At 37.6% G+C, this 13,020-nt stretch overlaps 1 long non-coding RNA gene across 1 annotated transcript in view; it reads left to right on the plus strand.

Moving 5' to 3' along the window:
* The window catches only part of LOC147379097 (uncharacterized), a 54,345-nt gene extending 41,325 nt beyond the window's left edge, over positions 1 to 13,020 (plus strand). The window contains exon 3 of the long non-coding RNA XR_015145997.1: positions 11,866 to 13,020. This is a non-coding gene — a long non-coding RNA (uncharacterized LOC147379097). The remainder of the gene's footprint in view (positions 1 to 11,865) is intronic.

Consider the following 13,020-nt stretch of genomic DNA (forward strand, 5'->3'; position numbering starts at 1 on the left):
TTCAGGTGTTGACTACTGTAAATAGTGTAAATGAATTTTAAGGTGTGTGTATATTTTTAAATTATGGTTTCCTTCAGATTGGTTGGCCCAGGAATGAGATTGCTGGATCATATGGTAGTTTTATTTAAGTTTTCTAAGGAACCTAATACTGTTCTTCAGAATGGTTGTATCAGTTTGCATTTTTACCAACAGTGTAAGACAGTTCTCAGTCCTCCACATGCTCTCCAGCATTTACTGTTTGTAGACATCTTCATGATGGCTAATCTGACCAGTGTGAGGTGATACCTCACTGTGGTTTTGTTTTGTATTTCTCTAATAATTAGTGATGTTAAGCATCTTTTCATGTGTTTTTTAGCCACCAGTCTGTCTTTTTGGGAGGGATGTCTATTAAGATCTTCTGCTCATTTTTGATTCAGTTTGTTTTTTTCTGATATTGAGCTGCATGAGTTTTTGTATATTTTGGAGATTAGTCCCTCGTTGGTCACCTCATTTGCAAATATTTTCTCCCATTCTGTGAGTCGTCTTTCTGTTTCATTTATGGTTTCCTATGCAGTGCAAAAGTTTTAATTAGGTCTTATATGCTTAATTTTGTTTTTATTTTCATTACTCTAGGAGGTGGATCAAAGAAGATTATTGCTGTGATTTATGTCAAAGAGTGTTCTGCCTATATTTTCCTCTAAGAATTTTATAGGCTCTTGTCTTACATTTATGTCTTTAATCCATTTTGAATTTATTTTGTGTATGGTGTTTGAAAACATTCTAATTTATTTCTTTTACATGTGGCTGTCCAGTATTCCCAGCACCACTTATTGAAGAAAGTGTGTTTTTGCCGTTGTATACTCTTGCCTCCTTTGGCATAGATTAATTGACCATAGGTGCATGGGATTATTTTTGGACTTTATATCTTGTTCCATTGATCTGTAGTTTTGTTTTCATGCTAGTGCCATGTTATTTTGATAACTGGAGCTTTGTGGTATAGTCTGAAGTCAGGGAACCTGATTCCTCCAGCTCAGTTTTTCTTTCTCAAGACTGCTTTGGCTATTTAAGGTCATTTGTGTTTCCATACACATTTTTAAAAAATTGTGTTCTAATTTTTTGAAAAAGTACCATTAGTTATTTGATAGGGATTGCATTTAATTTGCAGTTTACCTTGGGTAGTATAGTCATTTTGACAATATTGATTCTTCCAACGCAAGAATGTGGTATATCTTTTCATCTATTTGTGTCATCTTTGATTTCTTCCATCAGTTTCTTATAGTTTTCAGAGTAGAGATCTTCTGCTTCCCTGGGTAGGTTTGTTCCTAGGAATTTTATTCTTTTGATGCAATAGGAAATGAGCTTGTTTCCTTAATTTTTCTTTCTGAACTTTTGTTGTTAGTGTATAGAAATGCAAGAGAGTTATGTGTATTAATTTTTTATCCTGAAACCACACTGAATTCATGAATACAGTCAAGTAGTTTTCTGGTGGCATCTTTAGGATTTTCTATGCATAGTATCATGTCATCTGCAAACAGTGAGAGCTTTACTTCTTTTCCAACTTGGATTCCTTTTATTTTTTTTCCCCTTCTGAATGCTGTGGCTAGCACTCCCCAAACTATGTTTAATAAAAGTGGCAAGAGTAAACATCCTTGTCTTGTTCATAATATTAGAGGAAATGGTTTCAGTTTTTCACAGTTGAAAATGTTTGCTATGGGTTTGTCAGATATGGCCCTTGTTATGTTGAGGTAGGTTCAGCTTGATATCTTTGATTTAAATTCAGATAACATATTAGTATATGTGTTCCTACACTTCCTTCCCATCAGCCCTTGCAATGTGATTGAACATATAAGTAAAATGATTATTCCCTAATTGAACTTAATTTTTGCATATTCATGGTAGCGTTTTGTTAAAATTTTACGAGGAATCTGAGTTTTTGCAGATGTTAACTCCTTATCCACAGACTTACTGTATAGTGTTAACTAACACTTATGTGACACTGCAAGAGTCAGTCACTGCTCTAAGTATTTTACAAACATTAGGATATTTAATCCTTACAGCATACCTTGAAGATACTCTTATCTCCATTTACAAATGAGAAAACTGAAGAGCTAGAGATTAATTTACATAACCAAAATTCAAGCATTTCAGATGTCAATGTTATTGCAGATTTGGTTCCCCAGACAGTAGATCTAGAGATGAAGCTTAGCATGAAGAAAGTTTAATAAGAAGTACTCTCAGGAAAACACCAGTAGAAGGCAAAAGAAGAAAGGGACATTGGGCAGAAAGAGAATTTGGACCAAGTGCAATCTTAGCAACAGTTTCTGTCAACACAGGGGAACTTTGAAAATGTGGTGGCCTTCAGAGTAGTTCCAAGTAGGGTCAGGAGCAAAGACCTTCACAATCACCAGTCATTGGATGAAGGCTGCCTTTGGAAAAGGGGTAATGACCCTGGTAAAGCAGCTCTCACCATCAATAGCATTTTTCAGATAAGGACAGCCTCCTCAGTCACTGGGGGAGTAAGCATCTCAGTCCTAAAGAGGGAACTGGGAAGTTCATCCAGCAGCCACTATATAATCTGCCTATTCAAGTATCTTGAAATGTGGATTCTGGGCCAGGGTTGAGAGTCTGCATTTCTAACAAGGTCCCAGGTGATGGCAGTGCTGCTGGTTTATGATTACAAGATCCTGGTTATGCAGCTCCAATGCTTTAAAGTTAGGAATAGAACCTAGGCTCTTTGGTTATGAGTCTGTGATCTTACCACTTTGTGGCACTGCTGCTTAGAGAAATTTTAACAGCCAAAATTTTAATTCTAAAGAATTAACTTGATATACCATGCCAGATGACTAGCTTTAAAGCTGTACAAATCTCCTGGCCTACAGGAGACATGTGTGTGTCTCTAGAGGACATGTTATCCCCTGCATGTGTTAATTGCTGCAGTTTATCACTGCTGGCTTTCCTAGTGACATTTCATCACTAGGAAGAGAAGGAAATTTTCTTCAGCTAGCCTGACAGTTTTTCAGGACCGACCTTTAAGCAAGTGTATCAAATATGAGAATGACCTTAGCTACTTGGTATTCATAATTTGTGGCATAGATTAGCTGTTATTATTTTTATCAGAAAATTACCATTTTCTATTTAAATGGTTTATTATAGTCTTAGGTATGCCTTTATTATGTGTTAGAGCCATTCCCCACCCTCCCCCAAAGGAGCCTATGTTTAATTCTATGATGAGAACTAGTAAGAGAATTGGATTTGACATCAGGTTCATCTATACTTAATTTTTTTAGAACCACATTTATTATATAAAGTCAAACCTACACTAAGAATATCCCAGGTTACAATATCTTGTTAATTATATGATGATATTTTTCTCACCATGTACTCCCCACAAGCACAAAGGGAAGAAGATAAAATGTTACGCAATTTTAAAATGTCCACACAAAGGACAAATGTGAGAATCAGTAACATATGTGTGTCAGCCTTTACCTTGTTTTAAATTCTTATATAAACCATGATTTAATTATTTTACTTTTCATCTTTTAAAAAGAGGAATGTGATAAGAAATATACATATACTCCTGTATAGAAATTAAGTAGCAGAGACCTGGAAAAGAGAAGTGATCTACTTGAAGATATGTATTGGTTTATAGGAAATAAAATCTTGAACTGGGGAACACTTTGGTTAAGAAACCTCTTCCAGCTCAATCTGTTCCCTAGGCAACAAAAATCTGTGTTAAAAAAGAAACAGCAAAAAAAAGGATAACACTTAGAGTAGTAAAGGTTTCAGAGTTCTTCATTCAGAAGATTCACAATGGAAAATCATTTGTTTGAATACTGCAGTTTAAAATGGTGACTCTAAGAATTTGGGTCAGCAGATAGAGTAGTCATTCTTCTAGAATGATGGTTCTCAAAGTGTAGTCTCTGGACCAGTATCATGGACATGAGCTAGGAACTTGTTGGAAATGTAATTTCTCTGTCTCCATCCTAGATCTGCTAAATCAGAAACTGGGGAGGGGAAGGAGGCGAGTAGCAATCTGTTTCACAAGTCCTTCATGTGGTTCTCAAGCCACAAAAGTTTGAGAAATACTATGATGCTTCAAATCTGTTTAGAACTGATTCTGTTCCAGAACATTTTTCTATACACACAGAAGCACACATGTAATATACATAAAATCTTTAAACCATTAGCTTGAAGGAACTCTTACTAAAACAGTTGCATCAGAAGCAAATTCCTTACTTGAAAGGATTAGAATAGAAGAGTCTCTAAAGTTCATTTTAGTGTCTTTTTCTATGCCTAAACTATAGAAGTTGCAAGTTCCATGGGCAATTTCAACAGTAAATATGCCTCCCATTGAATTTAATTTCAAGCAACATCTGGAAGAGCAGTTAGCAGCAGGAAGCATCTTTCAGGAGGAAAAAGATGTCTTTATTCTTTAAATTAAGTAGACAATGACTTCCGTCAGGTTTGTGGAAAGCAGCCTTCCTGTTGAGGAGGAGCTTCACTTTGCAGACCTCACTCCTACCTCCCTGCGGCTGGGAGAGGTCAGGGAAGATGGGAGCAGTGAACAGCGGAGGAAATACTGTATTTTGTCCCTGGTTTTCTTCCTTTTGCTGTTGATATAGGAAAGAGAGCTGTAAGATCAGTAACCACTTTTTGAGAAGAAAAGACTATTTTTAGAACTATAGAAGAGATAATCTAGAGTATTCACAGTCAAAAACCACGAAAATAATTGAAAGTTTCTGATAGCATGCTTATCCCAAATCCTATAGTTATCTATCTTAGCCCTAGAAACAACTGAGTACAAATGAATCAGTTAAAAAAGAAAAAAAAAAAAAAAAAAAAAGCATATCTAATATGATTTGGAGACAAGAAAAAGTTGGATTAAGCTTTAATTTATATATATTAAGACAATGTGGCAAGAGTTATATGGGCTTTTAAAAATTTGCTAACATTTACTGAGTGTCTATTAAGCACTGAAATACAAAATCCATATTTAAAGTTTTAGACATTTTTTTACTTTTATTTGCATTTATTATTATTTGCTTCATTTATTCCTGAGCCATAAGTTTTTGTTTCTTCAATTTCTTCTGGGATATCTTTTTCTTCTGTGAAATATTCTCTTCTGGTTTAGGAACGATCTTCTTTTTCAGTAAGGATCACCTCAATGTGGTGAGGAGAGCTCATGTATGGGTTTATTTGACCATGAGCTCTGTAAGTTCTGCACCACATCTTGGAGGCTTTGTCATCTGGCTGTGTTCAATGACCAGAGACTCTACATTTACATCTACATTAAGTTCAGCTTTGCATGCTAAGTTGCTTCAGTTGTGTCTAACTCTTTGCAACCCTATGGACTGTATAGCCTGCCAGACTTCTCTGTCCATGAGATTCTCCAGGCAAGAATACTGGAGTGGGTTGCCATTTCCTCCTCCAGGGGATCTTCCTGCCTCAAGGATCAAACTTGTGTCTCTTATGTCTCCTGCACTGTCAGGCAAGTTCTTTACTACTAGCACCACCAAGTTCAGCATTACTCTCTGCACTTTTGAGCATGTTCAGTAATAATTCAGTAGTCTTTTTGGGCCACCAACTCTGTGTCCAGCCCCACTAGCTGGCCTGTATACACCTACCAACTCCACCATTGTAACAACGAAATGGCACATATTGCTTCTATGAAGGGACATCCTTCAGATACGTGGTGGCTTTTCAGATATGCATACCCTTGATGGCCTGGATGGTTTAATGAGTGTTCTAAAAGTGAACAGGAAGATTCAAAGCTCTAGATTTGCATGATTTGGTGGGGTTTTCTGGGTCAAGTGAATAGTGAACCATTTCTAGAGGTCACCTCAGGCTGTTTACCAGGAAAAAAAAAAAACCTCTAAAACATATTTTTAATAAATGGGGAAATTACTTTTATATCACTCAGTAATGGTTCATAGCTACCATTTATATGTGTTTCCAAAACATGATCTCATTTAATTCTGACAATCCTTTGAGGTTTGCTTAATCTTCATTTTGTATGTGAACAAACTGTCATCTAGAAATTTAGTCAATTTTACCCATCAAGTAATGGAAGTGGAGGCAAGATTTGATCCTTAGTATATCTGACTCCAAACCCTGCTCTTAATCTCTGCATTCATTGGCCTCAATCAATTAGTCATGATCAACTGCCAGCCAGCATGCACATTATTCTCTTGTGGTCTCGTAAGTCTAGTTCTTTGACAGAATAAATATATCTTTCTAAAGTTCACTCTATATGTGCTGCATATTCAGAAATAAAGATCAGTTCAGAAAAAGTAAAATAAAAATGAAGAAAAATTTGAATTTATTCTTTTCAAAAATAAATTTATTTTTGTAACCAATAGAAGCAAGTTTTATATAGTATATAAACTGCCCATATTTCAATGATTTTCAGAATAAATTCACCAAGTGGTGCAACCATCTTCATAAATCGGTTTTAAAACATTTCTTTTACCCTGATAAAATTCCTTATGCCTATTTACTCTTAATTCTCCTTACTACCCATCCACCCAGGCAACAAATAACTGCTTTTAGTCTTCATAGATTTGCCTTTTCTGGAAATTCCATTTAAGTAGAGCCATGTAATACGTGGTCTCATATTAAGTGGCTTCTTTCACGTAATGATTTTTAGGCTTAATCCATGTCATAGCATTTATCAGTAGTCCATTTCTTTTAAATGTTGAAGTAAGTCAGAAAGAGAAAGAGAAATACCATATTCTAACACATATATACAGAATCTAGAAAAAACGGTATTGAAGAATTTATTTACAGGGCAACAATGGAGAAAGAGACATAGAAATTGACTTATGGACATGGGGAGAGGGGAGGAGAGGGTGAGATGTATGGAAAGAGTAACATGGAAACTTACATTACCATATGTAAAATAGATAGCCAATGGGTATGGCTCAGGAGACTCAAACAGAGGCTCTGTATCAACCTAGAGGGATGGGATGGGGTGGGAGATGGGAGGGAGATTCAAATATATGTATATATATGTATACCTATGGCTGATTCATGTTGAGGTTGAACTGAAAACACCAAAATTCTGTAGAGCAATTATTATTAAATCAAAAAAAATTTTTAAGTGTTGAATAGTATTTCATTATATGACTGTATCACCTTTTATTTATCCACTCACTTGTTGATGGATATTTAGATTGCTTTCAATATTTGGCTATTTTTGAATAATTTTGCTAAGAAAAATCATGTCCAAATCTGTGTTTTTGTTTCACTTGGGAAGATACATAAGAGTCTACAAAAAATGGAATATGGTAAATTCATAGTTAACTTTTTAAGATACCACCAAGCTGTTTTCCAAAGCAGCTGCATCATTTTACATTCCCACCAGTAATACATGAAGGCTAGGTTTCCCCATGTCCTCACCAACATTTGTTATTATCTGTCTTTATTACTATAGCCATCCTAGAGTGTATGAAGTATAAGGTCGCATTTCTCTAATGACTAATGATAACTATCTTTTTGTGTGCTATTAGCCATCAGTATATCTCCTTTGATGAGGTGTCTATTTATATCTATTTTACTAGGTTATTTGTGTTCTTTTTATTGAAGTATTTGAGTTATTTGTACATTATAAGCCAACATAAATTATGTTAGTCCTAATCCCACATCTCAATAAATTCTGGCAAGACTGAATATTACCCCAACCTCTGTACACTTCAAGAATACTGAAATCACACCATATCATTTCTATAGTGATTAACAGATTCAGTAGATTGAAGTGTAAGATATTTGCAAACACCCTATTTTCTCTTTATTGTGTGTGAGGTCTTATTCTTCACAGCTGGAATCAGTGAACACAGCCTGCTCTTGAAAAGAAGCCCATTATTAGCACATTGTGATGATTTTAAAGCATGGTGTCAAATTCTTTGACATTCCTCCCATAAAGAGATGTGTTCTATCTCTCCTCCCCTGTATTCTGTGCTGGCTTGTAAGTGCTTTAATGAATAGGGTACCATGGAAGTAGTGTGACTTCCAAGCCTAGGTTGTAAAAGGTTGTACATATTCTGCCTAAATTTTTGGAATACTTGCTCTTGAAGCCCTGAACTATCACATAAAATGTATGTTTATTCTGAGGCTGCTATGTTGTGAGGTGGCCCAAATCATTTGGAGAGGTTGTGTGTAGGCATTTCAATTGACAATCTCAACCAAGGCAACATATTATGTGAGTGAAGAAGCTTCCAGATCTTTCCAAGCCTCTAGCCTTTCAGATATTCACAGCTGAGGTCCAATACTTCAAGGAGCATGAAAAGGAGACAGGTCATTCCTGCTGAGCCAAATCCTAATTCCTCACCCACAGAATCTATGGTATAACAACACGGTGGTTGTTTTGTACCACTACTTACTCATTTAGTCGTGTCCAACTCTGTGGCCCCATGGACTAGCCTGCCAGGGTCTTCTGCCCATGGGATTTCCCAGGCAAGAACACTAGAATAGGTTGCTACTTCCTTCTACAGGGGATCTTCCTGACCCAGGGATGAAACCCATGTCTCTTGTATCTCCTGCATTGGCAGCCCGATTCTTTACAACCAGCACCACCTGGGAAGCCAGTGCCATGACTTGGAAGCTTGTGAATGAATATTGTGAATGAATATTCACTGCTCCAGTGACTACAAGAGAACGAAGGACCTCACAAGTACTCAAATAAAATGAAGTTTATAATGTTTAAAAATCGTCTCATAAACTTGAAAGACAGTAGAATAACCATGAGAAACTGCAGTCACATTCCACCTCTCAAGAAGATCTCCCTGTTCTCCTCTGCACACCTGCCTTTCTCCCCTCTCATGGAAGATAGGATTCCTTGCTGTACTTGTGAGTCATTTATGACCCCATGGATTCTTCACCTTGGCCCCATGTATGTCACCACTCTGTTGCTTTATGTCCGACTGCAAATCGATGGTCAATTTGATGTCTCAGTCCAAATTCTCAAGGAGGAGAATCTAGAATAGTCTAACTATTTATTTGAACTAGACCACTCAAGTTATGAGTGAGCTTGTATTGGCTGCTTTGGGGTGAGGTCTGCACTCCTGGTGAGCAGGCATCTCTACTTATAGAGATCTCTACTTGTAGAGAGATGCTCTTTTAGGAACTGTGGGCAAGGAAGAAACCATGAAATTTGTGTATATCACCAATAACCATATAATATGATGAAGACTATGGGGAAAATATATACAACACACTATAAAATGACAAAAGGAGAGTGATTAGTTCTGCTGGAGAGGTCAGATAAGCCACCCCAGAGTTGCTGGAATTTCAACTTGGTCTTAAAGGGCAAGGAAGATTTATTAATTTTTTAGGCAAAGGCAATAACTCAGGGCACAGAAGCTGGCATAATTAGGAAATGGCAAGTACTTTCATGAGATTAAGTTGCCAGAGAGCTTGGAGACACGAGGTCAGAAAGTTAATATGACATACCTGGAATGTCCCTTTTCATTGTAATCCTACTCAGAGTAAGAGTAATCAGTGTGACAAGTTATGCAAGATTTAGATTTTTATATATAGCTCTGAAACTAAAGTTTGTAGCAGCATCACCTAAAGGCTTAAAAAAAAAAAAAAAACAGTTTAACGGCCCCCTTGCTGAATTTCTAATTTAGTAAGTCTGAGGCCGACTCTGAGAATTTACATTTCTAACAATTTCCCAGGTGATGCTGGTGCTGGTCCAGGGGCCATGCTTTGAGAAACCACTGCTCACTTCAGATGTCCTTTAGGGCTCATGCTAATTTAAGACCAGGATTTATAATCCACAAATTTCTGTCTGGCTCTGATGTAGACTCACATTTCTGAAAGACTGAAATTTCCCCCTACTTCCCTCTACATCTACTAGTTGATGAATGGCCAGGATCTGTGAATGTTTTACAACAGGAAGTAAATAGTTGCCATAGTGATTATGTCTTATTGTAGGGATATATTTGTACAGAACTTGGGATTAGGGTTGAAATGAAATCAATCACTTGATAACTAAAATGAGTAATCACAATGGTCTCTGCCAATCTGACTGCACTCATGAGGGCATATGAGCCAGAGGGCATGATTAGTACTAAGGATGTAGAAATGTCACTCCCTGTTTTTCTCCACCACAGAAGCATGTTTTTTCCTTCTTGGTACTCATTATACTTGATAATTATTTATTTTTTGTTTGTTTGTTTATTTCTTGGGTACTTGATTATAAGCTCCACAAAGACTGAGATCAAGTGTGCCTTGTTTATAAATTTGTCTCCAACCTCATTGTGGTTGAATAAATGAATGTATGATGACATATGGCCTTGTTTTCACAGTCTGGTAGATACATGGTTACATTACAACTGATATGCAGCTAAATAGCTGAATATTGAATGAGCTGTAGGATACTGTAGTGGTAGAAAGTAATTTTGCCCCAGGGGTGTCAGGGGAGTCAGAGAAGATGTCACTGACAAGAGGATACTTTAGATGGAGGCTGCAGGATAAGTAGGAATTTAGAAAGTAGACAGGAGTATTGTAGGCTGACATTCAAGACAGAGAAAATTTTTTATGAGAAAACATGGCTGGGATAGAATGTGGCATGCAGGAGTAGTTGGGGCACAAGTGATGGGAGAAGGGTGACTTGAGATGAGACTGGAAAAGTTCTGGGACCAAAGTGTAAAGGTCCTGAGATACCATGCCATGGGTTTGAACCTTGCCAACTTTGATAGGAGAGCCACTAGAGTCATGACAGTGGTGTCATAAGATTGTAAGAATATGATCCTGGTAGTCAGTAGGAGGGTGGAAGGATGTCTAATTGATCTGGATTACAGTCATCCAGGCAAGAAGTGATGAAGTCTCAGACAAAACAAGAACCCTGGGAGTCAGAAGAAGGACAGATTTGGAAGGCATTTAGAAAGCAAAATCACTGTGGCTCAGACAGTAAAGAATATGCCTGCCAATGCAGGAGACATAAGAGACAAGGGTTCAATCCCTGGGTCAGAAAGATCCTTTGGAGAAGGAAATGGCTACTCACTCCAGTATGAATGAGGAGCCTAATGGACTACAGTCCATAGAGTCAGACACAACTGAGTGACTAACACTAGAGCAGCAAACTATAAAATAAACAACAAAAACCAGACAAAACCAGAACCCTGGGAATCAAAAGAAAGGGATAGATTTGGAAGGTATTTAGAAAGCAAAATCAATAAGACTTGGTAACTGATAGACAATGATGAATTTCTGTGAGGGCAGAGTAAGGATTTATTTTATACAACAGTTATTATGTGCCATGTAAATATTTGTTGAATACTGTTCTAACTACTTTATAGATAATAACTCATTTAATCTTAGAAACCTTGTGAGGTAGACACTATTGAATATCATTAGCCCAATTTTACAGGATTTCTCTGGTGACTCAGTGGTGAAGAATCCACCTGCAATGCAGGAGACACAGGTTCAATCCCTGGGTTGGGAAGATGCCCTGGAGAAGATACTGGCAACCCAGTCCAGTATTCTTGCCCAGAAAATCCCATGGACAGAGGAGCCTAGTGGTCTACAGTCCATGGTGCTACAAGAGTTGAACAAATTTAGTGACTAAATTACCACCAGCCCAATTTTACAGTTGGGGAAACCTAGGTACAAATGTATTAGATTAACTTGCTCACCATCACACAGTTATGAAGTGGTAGAGAGAGGATTTGAACCTAGAAACCCTGGCTCCAGGTTCATGCCACTTAACTCTAAATGAACAACCTCATAGTTGCTGTGGCTCTAAGGACTTCAGGGTACTGGGAGCAGTGCAAAGCATACAAAAGGAGTAAATTCAATTCCTGAAATTTTTGAATGATTTGGTTCTTCTTTTGTCTTCCAAACACTAACAATACAAACTTCTCTTTCCAATATTAATGATTTCAGTGATTATCTGAATGAAGTCAATGGAGTTGAAAGGAGAAACCATTGGTCCTGAACACATGCCAAAGGGCAGAACAAGAGCCTGATTTCCAGAGCTTCACAATGAATGGTGGCTGATGGGTTACAGAGAAGTGTCTCTGCATCTGAGGGAAGACCCAGTCAAGCTTGTGATGATGGGACTTCAGATAGTGACCAGAGCCTCTGAAGACCATCTCTGCCTGCCAGAAACCTACTAAGCATATAACAGTGGATTGTTGTTTTCCTGTAATAATAATAATAACTTTCCTTAAGTCAAGCTTTTTATATGAATTGCAGTGTTGTTGTTCAGTCACAAAGTTGTGTCCAACTATTCACAACCGCATGGACTACAGCACCTCAGGATTCTCTGGCCCTCACCATCACCCAGAGTTTGCCCAAGTTCATGTCCAATGAATCAGTGATGCCATCCAACCATCTCATCCTCTTTCATCCTCTTCTCCCTCTGCCTTCAATCTTTCCCAGCATCAGGGTCTTTTCCAACGAGTCAGCTGTTCACATAGGTGGCCAAAGTATTGGAGCTTCAGCTTTAGCACCAGTCCTTCCAAAGAGTATTTAGGGCTGATTTCCTTTAAGATTGACCAGTTTGATCTCCTTACTTTCCAAAGGACTCTCAAGCACCACAGTGAGAAAACATCAATTCTTCAGTGCTCTATCTTCTTTATTGTCCAGTTCTCACATCTGTACATGACCACTGGAAAGACCAGAGCCTTGACTATACGGACCTTTGTCAGCAAAGAGATGTCTTTGCTTTTTAACACACTGTCTAGCTTTGTCATGGCTTTCCTGCCAAGAAGCAATTGTCTTCTAATTTCATGGAGTCACCATCCACAGTGATTTTAGAGCCCAAGAAGAGGAAATCTGTCACTGCTTCCACCTTTTCCTCTACTATTTGCCATGAAGTGATGGGACCAGATGCCGCGATCATAGTTTTTTTAATATTGAGTTTTAAGCTGTCTTTTTCACTCTCCTCCTTCACCCTCATCAAGAAGCTCTTTAGTTCCTCTTCACTTTCTGCCATTTGAGTGGTATAATCTGCATATCTGAGGTTGCTGATATTTCTCCCAGCAATCTTGATTCCAGCTTGTAACTCATCTAACCCAGCATTTCACATGATGTGCT

This window comes from Bos grunniens, chromosome 1 (assembly GCF_055505025.1).
Source record: "Bos grunniens cultivar Pamir isolate PY7600 chromosome 1, Bosgru_T2T1.0, whole genome shotgun sequence".
Classification (NCBI taxonomy): Eukaryota; Metazoa; Chordata; class Mammalia; order Artiodactyla; family Bovidae; genus Bos; species Bos grunniens.